This window comes from Narcine bancroftii, chromosome 1 (genome assembly GCF_036971445.1).
Source record: "Narcine bancroftii isolate sNarBan1 chromosome 1, sNarBan1.hap1, whole genome shotgun sequence".
In the NCBI taxonomy this organism is placed as follows: domain Eukaryota; kingdom Metazoa; phylum Chordata; class Chondrichthyes; order Torpediniformes; family Narcinidae; genus Narcine; species Narcine bancroftii.
Genome location: NC_091469.1, coordinates 408485435 through 408498111, shown reverse-complemented (window position 1 = coordinate 408498111; position 12677 = coordinate 408485435). Strand labels below are relative to the sequence as shown.

Genomic DNA, 12677 nt, shown 5'->3' with positions numbered 1-12677 from the left:
ATTATTTTTCTTGCAGATATTAATTAAGTATTTGAATTCCAATTTGAAAATAATTTCTGTTTGCTTTTACCAGATTATCCTAATTCACCATTAGATTTGTGGGCTTGGCAATCACTTTACTTCTGTTAGTGGAAACATCTACTTGCTTTAAAAAAATCTTCTCATTAATGAGCGTGCCTCTTAACATTTGCATTTCTGGGAAAATAATCGCGGCTCTAAACTTGGGTTGTCAATCCTTCTTTCTGCTTTACATTATCTTGAATATTTATTCAATCTTTTCCATCTCAAGAACCAAAGGCAATTCTTCTCAAAACTGAAGTCCCTCACCTGTTCTGAGTAAGCTCCTCTGGATCCACTCTAAAGTCCTGTCATATTTTATAGTATTGGGTTTCAAATGAAACACAACACCTCAAATGGCTTCTAAAACTTGGCCTGATTGGTTTTTCAAATATCCATGCTATTATTTAAATGCTTTCCCCTCTTTACATGTCATCTACAACAATTTGAGTGCACTTTCAATTACTCTGATAAACACATTTTAAGTTACACAAAAAGGTGCATTTTATTGTCTGTCCTTCTTTCTGGTGTCTTGCTGAACAATAAAAAGAAGAGTGCTGCAGCTGCTTTGGCAGCAGACATTTTGTTTCCATAGTAATTCGGGAAAATTCACTCTTTACATCAAACAGCATGTGAAACTTGTTTCTGATCAAATGACTGGTTTAAAAAAACATTGTGCAAGCCTCAACTGATTTCACTGGGAGGTGATGGGAAGCAGAAGCAGTGAGGACCACAGAGGTGACTTTAATTTTGTCTCCCACACTTTTGTACAACGAATATTTTTTCATTTGATGTTTCTTTTCCCTGCTCATAAATGTTGATGGAAGGGATTCATCAGATGATGTTAAATGGATGATTTTCCATGGACTATTAGCACCCAAAGTTGAAAATAACCCCATTGTCTATTTAGCCACATCATTTGATATTGAATGCAACCTGTAAAGAGCAATAAAATCCTTCTCTGACTGGAAAATATCTCACATAAAGTTAGTTATATTTCCTGATGATGTGGTGCTAAGTTGTCAGATCTTCAGAGTAACTGGTATGTTAATCAAAGTACCCCTCAGTTGCAGCAGGGAGTGCTGACCCTTGTTTATTATTAGTGGGTCAGAATATAAGAGGCTTGTATCACTTTCTTTTGACTAAATGTGTTTGAAACTAATGTTCAATAAGAAAAAAATATTCCTTCCTCCAGCCCTGGCATACATATTGATCACTAATGCATTTAATAAAGGCAAATAAAAGAGTTCAGTGATGTTGATTTGCTAGAATCTAGGGCACTTACTACCACCAAGCTATTTTGCTATCTCCACCCTTCCCTCTCTCATATGACTCTACCTGTCAATAAACTCTTATTCACCTGGATCCACTTATCATTTGTCAGCTATTGCAACTCTGCTCCCCTTTGTGTCTTTATACTGGCTATTTCCCTTGTACTCTTCTAGTCCAGCTGAAGGGTCTCAACCCAAAATGTTGACAATCCACTTCCTTCCGCAGATGCTGCCTGACTTGTTAAGTTCGACTAGCAGTTTATTTATTACTCCAGAAATATTGGGTTGTTGTTTCCAATTCGCTCAAAAAAATCTTATAAAAAGGCTAAATTGACATTTTGGTGCTGCCGACAGGGAAGGCGTGCTAGAGGGAAGAGCCATTTGTGGACGAGGCTGCAATGCTCTGACAATAGCTTTATAACTTATGTTTCCTGCTGAGAGTGTGGAATGATACAATTAGTTCTAAACATACTTTGGAAGTCTGTCAGACTCTACTTGACTGTCTGTAAGCTGCAATATTGAATAAGTAACACTTAATTGCAGATGCTTTGCTGTGCATTCACCATTAAATGTATGTTTGCAGAACCTTGCAAATTTGGACAGTGTGTGTCAGCTGGAAATAGAAACCAGGCTCCTGTGTGCATTGGTTTTTTTTAAACTCTGGCTTCCTAATGATCATTTTCAGGGATATAGTCTCCTCACTTACATGATCAATGTTGCCAAGAAGCAGTGGTTAGCATAGATAGTTCATATTTGTGGGGATTGCTGTCTATTTGGCATAGTAGAAACTAGACATAACATTGGAAGTCAATGGAAGTCAAAAGGTTGGAATAGGCGCAACCATGATATGAGGCTTAGGTGTGCCTCACAGGGTAGGAATCTAGAACAGTCTGCATCCAAAAGATGAAAAAAATGCTTGGAAATGAACTGTTGCCCTCTTTTAGCTTATCATTGATGCAGGTGCTGCTCTCACCAAGACCCCCAGTAAATATTCATGAAAATTATTTAAAATGTGGAGCCTTGGTCTGATTTGCACTTAAGGGCTGTGAAGTGTGACACACATTCAATCATCCAGATAAGTGCAAACTGAGGCCAGTGGAAGCTATGTGGCAGCCCTAAAGCAGTCCGATCAGATGCTGGAGTGGCGCTCCGGTGAACTCCAGCAGCACTGCCTCTTTCCTCCTACACTAGAAGTTAGATTGGGAGGGGGGCAGGGAGGCGGACAGGGGAGGCGGCAGCGGGCGGACAGCTGGCATGAGCGAGGCAGTTGGGCGAGGCAAGGACAGTGGCACCCATTCTTTAAGGTTAGTGATTTTAGCCAATTATCACCTCTTATCAGACTATAGACTGTGGTAATAACCCTGATTAAAGATGTTCATTGAGCTTATTAACACAGACTATCAGTGTGGTATTTCATAGTTGCTGCACAAAGATGAAAACTAAAATATTTCTCATAATTCATAGTACATGGATGCGGGGATCCTTGAAAGTCTGGGGCCTGTAGCATATTCTACTTTCGCTACTATGTTAATTCAGCACAGTGTATTGAATATCCTATAAATGTGTTCTATCCCTGAGGTTGAATTGACTGATGCTAGTTTCTGATTCTACAGTATACTCTTATCTAAATAGAGAATGAACAGTTATTGTTAGGTAATCTCTAAAATGTTTGTCAAGTTCTTTTTTACTTAATTATTTACCTTGCAACATAAATTGGTAAAGCATAGGAAAGACTCTGAACAGCTGTTGGTCAGATAAAGTTGCTTCAAGATGTATCATTTCAAACAGAACTTCAAGGCAAACATCTGTGTGCATTATTCATTGAAAGAAATATACTTCAAAGCATTATCAATCACAAAGTTAGCTTTCAAAGTAGAACAATAAAATGGGCTGTACTGATCTTGAAAGTGTCCCTTTTTCAAAGGATGAGCAAGATAACATAAAACATTTTTTTCTTGCATATAGAATCTAGCTGCACACTAGAGATCGCTGTTAAAATATTGGATGAAGAATCATTATTCAACTCCCTTAAATATTTATACATTAGTATCAGACATTATGTTTGTGGCCTCATGCAGGATCATTTTTCTGTTCATACTCCTATTTAAATATGCTGTGGAAATTTCTTTATCCAGATTCTTGGAACCTAAAAATAAACAAAATGCATATACTGTATTTTTGAAAAACTATCCTATTTTTCTAAAATATATTTTAATTTCAAACATGAGCAAAGGTCTTTGGCTGAGATTTCTAAATCTATGCTGGACAACTGTAAAACACCACATCTGATGTTCCAGACAACTGTAAAACACCACATGTGATTCCCTTCTCAAGAAAAGCAGTGGGGGAAAAGGTGGCAAGGTTGACACAGTGATTAGTGCAATGCCTTTACAGCGCCAGTGTTCAGGACTGGATCAGAGTTTGAATCCTGTAAGGAGTTTGTGCGTTCTCCCTGTGTTTGAGTGGGTTTTCTTTAGAGGCTCTGATTTCCTCCCACCGTTCAAAAACGTACTGGGTGTATAGGTTAATTGGGGGAAAATTGGGCAGCATGGACTCAGGAGCCGAAGTGGCCTGTTACTTTGCTGTATGTATGTTTAAAAGTCTAAACTGGCAACTAAAGGCTTCAGTGGTAGGAACAACATAGAAAAGAATTCTGAGGGAGAGAATTAATGATAACTTGGAGAGGAAGGAACAGATCAGAGCTTTGTCAAGCTCTGATCCAACCAATTTGATTGAATTCTTTGCAGAGCTAAGAAAGTGTAATGATGAGAGCAAAACAGGAGATGTGACTGACATGGGCTTTAGAAAAGCTTTTGACAAAGTCTCTTTTGGTAGACTAGTTCAAGCAGTTTGGGCCCATGGAATCCAGGGCAAATATGTCAACGGTTTAAAGGTTGGCTTGGCAATAGGAGAGAAAGGGGGCGATAGGAGAGGGTTGTTCTTGCAGTTGGATGTTTGTGCTTAGTGGTGTCCCACAAAGATTGACGTTGGGACCTTTGGTGTTTGTTATATATGTGAATAATCCTAACCCTAATGAAGACTTATCCCTTTAAAGTGGATTTTAATAACCAACATTTACGTTTCATTAAGTTGAATTTATATATCTTTTCCATGAATTTGCACAAGATTGGGCAAATATTCACATTTCAATTGTTAACTTTTTGTATAACCCTCTGCAGATAGTGTAAGGAATTGTTTATAATCTATAATTACCTTTATTCCAATTTCTCTAGCTGGGTATTTGAATTACAGAATCATTTAAAAAATTGATACAGATGGAGGGTAGTTGACTCATTGTATCCATGCAGCTTGAAGATGAGCTTTCTAGCATCATTGCATCTATATCCAGGGTACAGCAGATTCTTCAGCAATGCATCTGAATATTTCTAAATGCAGTAAAGGTTACCCTTTTAGTGAGTTCCCAGGTGAAAATATTTCCCTTCAATTCCACTCAAACTGTTCAATCATTTTTTTTTAAAAACCTGCACCCTGCTTTGAATCACTGAAAGCACATACCAGAGAACATCTGTCTAAGGTGAGTGGAGGAAAGCTTTGGGGAGATTTCAGAGGTAATTGTTTTTTTTACAGAGAAGGATGGGTGCCTGGAATGCATTACCAGGGATGGTGGTAGAGGCTGATACAATAGGGACGTTCAAAAGATTCTTAAATTGGCACATGGATCTAAGAGAAATAGAATTATGGGTGTGAAGTAGGGAGGAATTAGATTGTTGTGGAGTAGGTTTACAGTACTGCATACAGTGAGTTGATACTCTTCTGTATCATTCTGTTCTAATGTACAAATAGAGTAAGATTTTAAGAAAAGGAATAGTATATTGGTCATACTATCTTTCTTTCTTCTTTGGTTTGGCTTCGCAGATGAAGATTTAGGAGGGGTATGTCCACGTCTGCTGCAGGCTCGTTGGTGACTGACAAGTCCGAAGCGGGACAGGCAGGCACAGTTGCAGCGGTTGCAAGGGAAAATTGGTTGGTTGGGGTTGGGTGTTGGATTTTTCCTCCTTTGTCTTTTGTCAGTGAGGTGGGCTCTGCGGTCTTCTTCAAAGGAGGTTGCTGCCCACCGAACTGTGAGGCGCCAAGATGCACAGTTGGAGGTGATATTAGCCCACTGTTGGTGGTCAATGTGGCAGGCACCAAGAGATTTCTTTAAGCAGTACTTGTATAGAGGTACAGAAGAGAGGTCATACTATCTTTTCTTTGGCTTGGCTTCACAGACGAAGATTTATGGAGGGGGTAAAAAGTCCACGTCAGCTGCAGGCTCGTTTGTGGCTGACAAGTCCGATGCGGAACAGGCAGACACGATTGCAGCGGTTGCAGGGGAAAATTGGTTGGTTGGGGTTGGGTGTTGGGTTTTTCCTCCTTTGCCTTTTGTCAGTGAGGTGGGCTCTGCGGTCTTCTTCAAAGGAGGTTGCTGCCCGCCAAACTGTGAGGCGCCAAGATGCACGGTTTGAGGCGTTATCAGCCCACTGGCGGTGGTCAATGTGGCAGGCACCAAGAGATTTCTTTAGGCAGTCCTTGTACCTTTTCTTTGGTGCACCTCTGTCACGGTGGCCAGTGGAGAGCTCGCCATATAACACGATCTTGGGAAGGCGATGGTCCTCCATTCTGGAGACGTGACCCATCCAGCGCAGCTGGATCTTCAGCAGCGTGGACTCGATGCTGTCGACCTCTGCCATCTCGAGTACTTCGACGTTAGGGATGTAAGCGCTCCAATGGATGTTGAGGATGGAGCGGAGACAACGCGTTCTAGGAGCCGTAGGTGGTGCCGGTAGAGGACCCATGATTCGGAGCCGAACAGGAGTGTGGGTATGACAACGGCTCTGTATACGCCTATCTTTGTGAGGTTTTTCAGTTGGTTGTTTTTCCAGACTCTTTTGTGTAGTCTTCCAAAGGCGCTATTTGCCTTGGCGAGTCTGTTGTCTATCTCATTGTCGATCCTTGCATCTGATGAAATGGTGCAGCCGAGATAGGTAAACTGGTTGACCGTTTTGAGTTTTGTGTGCCCGATGGAGATGTGGTGGGGCTGGTAGTCATGGTGGGGAGCTGGCTGATGGAGGACCTCAGTTTTCTTCAGGCTGACTTCCAGGCCAAACATTTTGGCAGTTTCCGCAAAGCAGGACGTCAAGCGCTGAAGACCTGGCTCTGAATGGGCAACTAAAGCGGCATCGTCTGCAAAGAGTAGTTCACGGACAAGTTTCTCTTGTGTCTTGGTGTGAGCTTGCAGGCGCCTCAGATTGAAGAGACTGCCATCCGTGCGGTACCTGTGTAATAGTCGGAATTTTGGGGAGCAATTTCTCGTCAAATTTAGGGGGTTGACTATTACACGCATACTACTTTTGACTGCGGTAAGTCAAGGAATCCATGCTCGGGGCTTCTGGAGCTCTGGTGGGTGGATAGCTGAGGAGAGGATTCATGTTTGGAGTGTCGAGAGCTCCGGTGGGTGAATGGCTGGAGTGAGGATCTGTGCTTGGGGTATCAGGTGCACAGTTGGGTGGGCAACTGGGGCGTTGAGAGCTTGGATGGCCGGGCAGCCAAGCCGAGGTTCGCGGTCGGGGTGTCAGAAAGTGTTTTTGGGCATCATGGGCTCATGGGTCAGAGGACTGTACCATGCTAGATCTCTAAACTAAAAATTTTATTGACTGGCCAGCAAATGTGAGAGGCCAAATATTTCTGATGTCCTAATGTTCTATGTATACTCCTCATTAACTTTAAACACTTCATAAATACCCCTTCAGACTTATCTGTTACAAAGGAAATAACCACAGCCCATCTGATTTTTTCTTAAAGATATTTTTTCTAATCCTAGTAAATGCATTGTAAATTTCTGCACCATCTGCTCAGCACTTCCTCTGTCAAGAGTAGGGTAGTTATTTCCTTCTGTGGATAGGCCAAACTATCATTCTCTCCCGTCAGCTGATGTCTAAAATCACTTGCAGTTTTCAAACGGTGGTCTACTATTGAATACAGTTCTAACATAACCTCACTGCTCATATATTACATGCCTTCCCAGTAAGGGAAATCAGTATGCATTTGTAAATAATTTGTAAATAATGGTCTGTTATGCAAGCTTTCAATATTTATGGGCATGAACTCCAAAATCATTCTGTTCCTCCCCATTTATTGTTTATTCTCTTGCTTTGTTGCATCTCCTCAAATGCATTAGCTTCCACTTATTTGGATCGAATTCCGTGAGCTACTGTTCTGCCCATCTGACCATTCCAATGATATTGTTGGGTTCAATGAATGCATTACAAAATGCCAAATCCAACCAAATAGCAGCCAGAGGCCCAACATAATTCATTATTCACATTAGTAATCCCTCTTAATTGGGGTAGGTCCAAAGCATCTTTATGCTTCATCTAACCCTCATCAATGTAATACACTGCATGCCCCCTATCCAAATCCCACAATTTACACACACTGTTGACTGTTTATTCATGTCACTCAAATGCCTTGCAAGACATTTACACATTCTTTGCTGTAATATAAGGCATATAAAGGTAGCAGAAGTCAAGTGGAGGTAGGGACATTCTAACTCTCTGGAAAGAACTTTATTGAAAGCCTGGGTTATGATACTCCAAAATAGGTGCACAGATGTAAAATTAACTTTGGACACCATTTAGTATCTTGATACAATTGCTCCCTACATTTTTTTTTAAACCAGAAATTTACTGTCAGTAGGACCATTTACTAATATGTCTTCTGAGGTGCGATGCATCAGGTGTGTGTGCATACCATAAATATTATTTTGGATCCCTTATTGCAGCACTGTGGTTGATCAATGATCATCATTGCATGTCTAATTTCCCATAAGATACATTAATATATCTCCATTAGTGTGCTTCTGGAGGTGTTGCTGTCAGAAGGGCATTTAACATGAATTGTCCATTGAAAACAGTGCTAAGACATTATATCATCTCTTGGTTAGACTCAGGTTATGTCTCATTGTAGGTCTCTGATTCATAAACTCAAGAGGTGAGGCAATAAAAGTTTGCTGATGGTGAATTAAATTAATTGATGAATGAGAGTTGCAATTTATGATTGTTGTCTACTTTTCTTCAATAAATATTTAGCAAAAAAATCTTGGCCTAGTCCCCCTCTTCAGGAAAATTAAGAAGACTTAATTGCAGTTCAAATGCATCAGAAGTCTGTTGGGGCATAAACTCAGGAATACAAACATCTAAATGCAGTGAAGTTGAATACTGAAGTTATTTTCACGGTCGCTACAATATCTTTAATGACTAATGCAAGTGACAGAATTTAAATGAATTATGTTCTCCCTTCGTAGTTGAATCTCTTCAGTATTTTGAATGATGTCAGCACATTGGAGACATGTAAACCAATACTTTGTTTGAATTGAATTAGTATTCAAGGTTGACATCTTCCATGTCATCAAATCTGATTGTCTTTTTTGGTTTAGATTCATTGAGTTATACTGCAAGGAAGCAGGCGCTTTGGCCAACTGCTCCAAGTCATACAAGATGCTTATTTCAGTGAATCCCATTTGTCTGCGTTTGGCCCATATCCTTTGGAGCTTTTCTATGCATTGTCTCTGATTAAATGATTTTTAGGTGTTGTAATTATACCTGTCTGTCACCCTCTATGGCAGCTTGCACCATATCAACCACCTTGATTTCTCCACTCCCCTAATCCACACTAAGCTCACTCCCTCAGAACACACAGCACTGAACTCTCTTCGTACCAACCCTAATCTTATTACCACCCTTGGTCTTGATGAAGGATTCTGACCCTAAACCTCCTCTCAAGGTGGAACTGTGTGATCAACTCCTCCATATATTTTGCTGTGGTTGCTTCCTCCACGGGCTCTCTTGTGCTAAAGCTTCTTAAAGATTCAGTGAGAGTAAATGCAAAACAACCTAACTATATTTTGGACCCAAAACACCTGCATCATATTGATGTGCTATCAGTAACTCCAAAGACTCAAAGTTACCTGACTGATAGGCTTTTATTACCATAAACAGAAGGCACGTCTCACATTGCTGACCCGAGACCCAAGCTTGTTCTAGGGGAGGGGTTATGGCGTTGCCACCTTTATTAGGGGAATCAAAGGGGAGGAGTCACAGGTACAATCAGCAAGGGGCAGGCCAGCCATACACATACAAACAGTATTAACAGTGTTATCTCTGTGCCCAGTTACATGCAGGCACTTAAATAGAAGTTAAGCTTTAGTTAATTGATGATCAGCATTGGCCCAAGGCTGTATCTCTATGATGTTGTGACTCAAGCATCCTAGTTCCTCTGTATTAAACTGATCACTAATGTGCAGAAATCTGATTGGCTTTAATACTTTGTGGTGAGAGGCAAGCCCAGTTGCTATCTAAAAGTAACTTCTTTATTCAGACTAATTTGAAATCTCTCTGCTTGGACAGAAAGGTGGCTTTCTTCTCTGCCTCCTCTCTGTTGACTCCTGATGTTCACACTCTGGTGAGTTAGGCTACCTGAGATGAGTAAGGTACCTATGGGAGGTGTGTCTGATCCTTGCAAGTGGCACAGAATAATTAAATGAAGGCCAGGGGCCATTCTGCAAAGGCATGTGCTGTTCATACACTGTCAAGACCAGACCTGTAAGTAGATTAATTTCTATACCCTGGGTCATATATCTTTTTCTCCTACTTCAAACAATTTAAGGTTTAAAAATAATCTCCCTTTTAGAAATGCTCCCTCATTAATTTTTTACCACGTTCTCTACCTCTAGATAATTTGTTATCAGATCTTTGAGGAAATGTCTACCTCTTTTTCACCAATGACATTCAGATAGGTGGTCTATTCTTATTGACAGAATGAAGCAGAAACATCCCTGATATAGCAGGGATGTTTTATAATAGTATAGGTAACTGTCCTGGAGTTGCAGTATGTGTCAAGGACAATCAAGTGCACAAACCATTCTGAGACTCATTATTTTCTGTTTAAGTCATTAGAGAGATATGCAGTGGGTCATACATTTACAACAAAAGTCAGCTCCGGTTCACTATGTGACAGATAGTAATGGAAAGTGCCTGACCTTACCTCACCACCATCGCTTCAATGTGAGGCTATAGAGTCTTCTCGTGATGCTTGAAATAATATTTGAGTGTAATGCCTTTAAAGCATCTGTCGAATTCCTTTGTGTCATACAATATCTGATTTAAAAAATGAAGGAATTTATACAAAAAGATCATTTGATGCATCCGGCAACATCAAGTAATAAGATTAATAATACAGAGGCTGAGACCTTACTATTGGTAGCTGTCGAATTTAAATTTGGTTAATTAATTAAATACAAATGGAATAAGAGGTAACAGTGAAACAACTAGATTTTTATTTACATCACACCTAATTCACCATTTCCTTCCAGGAAAGGGAATCTCTTATCTCTCCAACATTTGAAGCCAGACTAACAATAACATGGTTGATTCTTGGTGCTCAAAAAAAACTTATCAACCTCTTAATTCTATCAACAATCCTATTAAGCTCTACTATAATTAAACCAACAGGGTCATCAATCTAACCAGCTGATTCAAACTTGCTAGCATTCAAAGACGTAAAAATTAATATGTAGACATTTTAGCAAAATTGGGGAAGAAATATTACAGACAAGTAATAGCCCAACATATTCATACTTAGAGAATCAGTACTTCAGCTACCAGTATAGACTGCACACTGCAAAAGAGACTCAAAAGAATGACTACACAGTAAATGTAGTCAAGAAGATTCCTGGAAGCCCTCAACCTCATTGGACACAATGAGGTTGAATATAATTGAGAAAACATCTTTCTGATTATCACCAACCACACTCTCTCAGCTGATGAATCAACACTCACTATTTTGAAGACCATTTGAAAGACCCTCTGAGGGTAGCAAAGCCATCCAAACTTTTGCCTATGATTTAAGGTCAATGAAACAGTATCACTGCTGTATTACAGGACAATTCAGCAATGACCACAATTATAATCTCTTCTAATAATGTACTCAAAGCTCTGGAGAGGGCATTGAACCTTTCACCTTGTAGCCTCAGAGATAAGAAAACCATCACTCGACCAAGACTGCTATTCGTCTTGTCGTCTTATAAAAAAAATATGATGCTATTAAATGAATTCATTCTGCTTTTAATTAATTGCCTTCTGTGAAATTTTAACCAGCTGATTTAAAATATTTTCAGTGGTGTAATATCTAAATTTAAGTATGGAAATCTGCATGTGGCAGTCAGAGATTCGCACCAGCTTCAAAAGGGCATCAATAATCTCAGTACCCAAGAAGAATAGTGTGGACGGTCTCAACGACTACCACCCAGTAGCACTACTTTCTACTGTGATGAAATGCTTTGAGGTGCTGGTCATGGCCAGAGTTAGCAGATACCTAAGTAACGATCTGGACCCACTGCAATTCACCTATCATCACCATTGCTCCATGGCAAATGCAGTATCGCTGGCTCTCTGCTCAGCTCTGGATCACCTCAAAAACAACAACTCATACATATGGCTGCTCTTCATGAACTACAGCTCAGCCTTCAATACCATTATTCCCTCAGTGCTGATCAAGAAGCTACAAAATCTAGGCCTCTGTACCCCACTCTACAACTGGATCCTTGACTTTGTCATCAGAAGACCACATGGTTCTCACTGATCATCAACACAGGTGCACCCCAAGGATGGCTGCTCAACCCACTGCTCTACTCATTATAATCACTGTGGGTGTACAATTCCAATGCTATCTACAAGTTTGTTGATGACACCACAGTTGTTGGCAAAATCACAAACGGCAATGAGGAAGCATACAGGAGGGAGATAGATCAGCTCGTTGAATGGTGTAACGACAACAACCTTGCTCTCAATGTCAGCAAAACCAAGGAGATGATTGTGGACATCAGGAAGAAATCAGGCAAACACAACCCAGTCCTCATCAAAGACTCAGAGGGTCAAGAACTTCAAATTCCTGATGTCAACATCTCTGAGGATCTGTGCTGGAGCCTCCATATTGATGTAAGGCTCACCAGTGGCTATACTTTGCGAGGTGTCTGAGGAGATACGTTATGTCACAGAAGACATGTAAACTTCTACAGGTATACTGTGGGGAGCATTCTGGCTGGTTGCATTACTGCCTGGTATGGAGGCACCAACTCTCAGGGCAAAAATAAACTCCAGAGGGTTGTTAACTCAGCCTGCGACATCACAGGCACCAGGCTTCACTCCATCAAGGACATCCACATGAGGTGGTGTCTTAAAAAAGCAGCCTCTATTCTCAAAGGATGACCCCCCCCCCCCCTTCCCACCACCACCCAGATCATACCCTCTTCACTCTGCTACCATTGAGAAAAAGGTACAGGAGCCTAAAGAT

The 12677-nt window shown here is 40.6% G+C and overlaps 1 protein-coding gene and 1 long non-coding RNA gene across 6 annotated transcripts in view; one reads left to right on the top strand and one right to left on the bottom strand.

Annotated features, from left to right (window-relative positions):
• rapgef5a (Rap guanine nucleotide exchange factor (GEF) 5a) overlaps positions 1–12677 on the top strand; it is a 242463-nt gene that overhangs the window by 115131 nt on the left and 114655 nt on the right. The gene's annotated exons all lie outside the window — the stretch shown is intronic.
• The window catches only part of LOC138751519 (uncharacterized), a 34162-nt gene continuing 24479 nt past the window's right edge, over positions 2995–12677 (bottom strand). The window contains exons 2-4 of one of the 3 annotated variants that reach the window (XR_011350027.1): positions 10366–10483; positions 4542–4714; positions 2995–3474 (exon numbers count right to left, since the gene is read on the bottom strand). This is a non-coding gene — a long non-coding RNA (uncharacterized lncRNA). The remainder of the gene's footprint in view (positions 3475–4541; positions 4715–10365; positions 10484–12677) is intronic. The other 2 variants (XR_011350025.1, XR_011350026.1) reach the window with 2 other exon arrangements.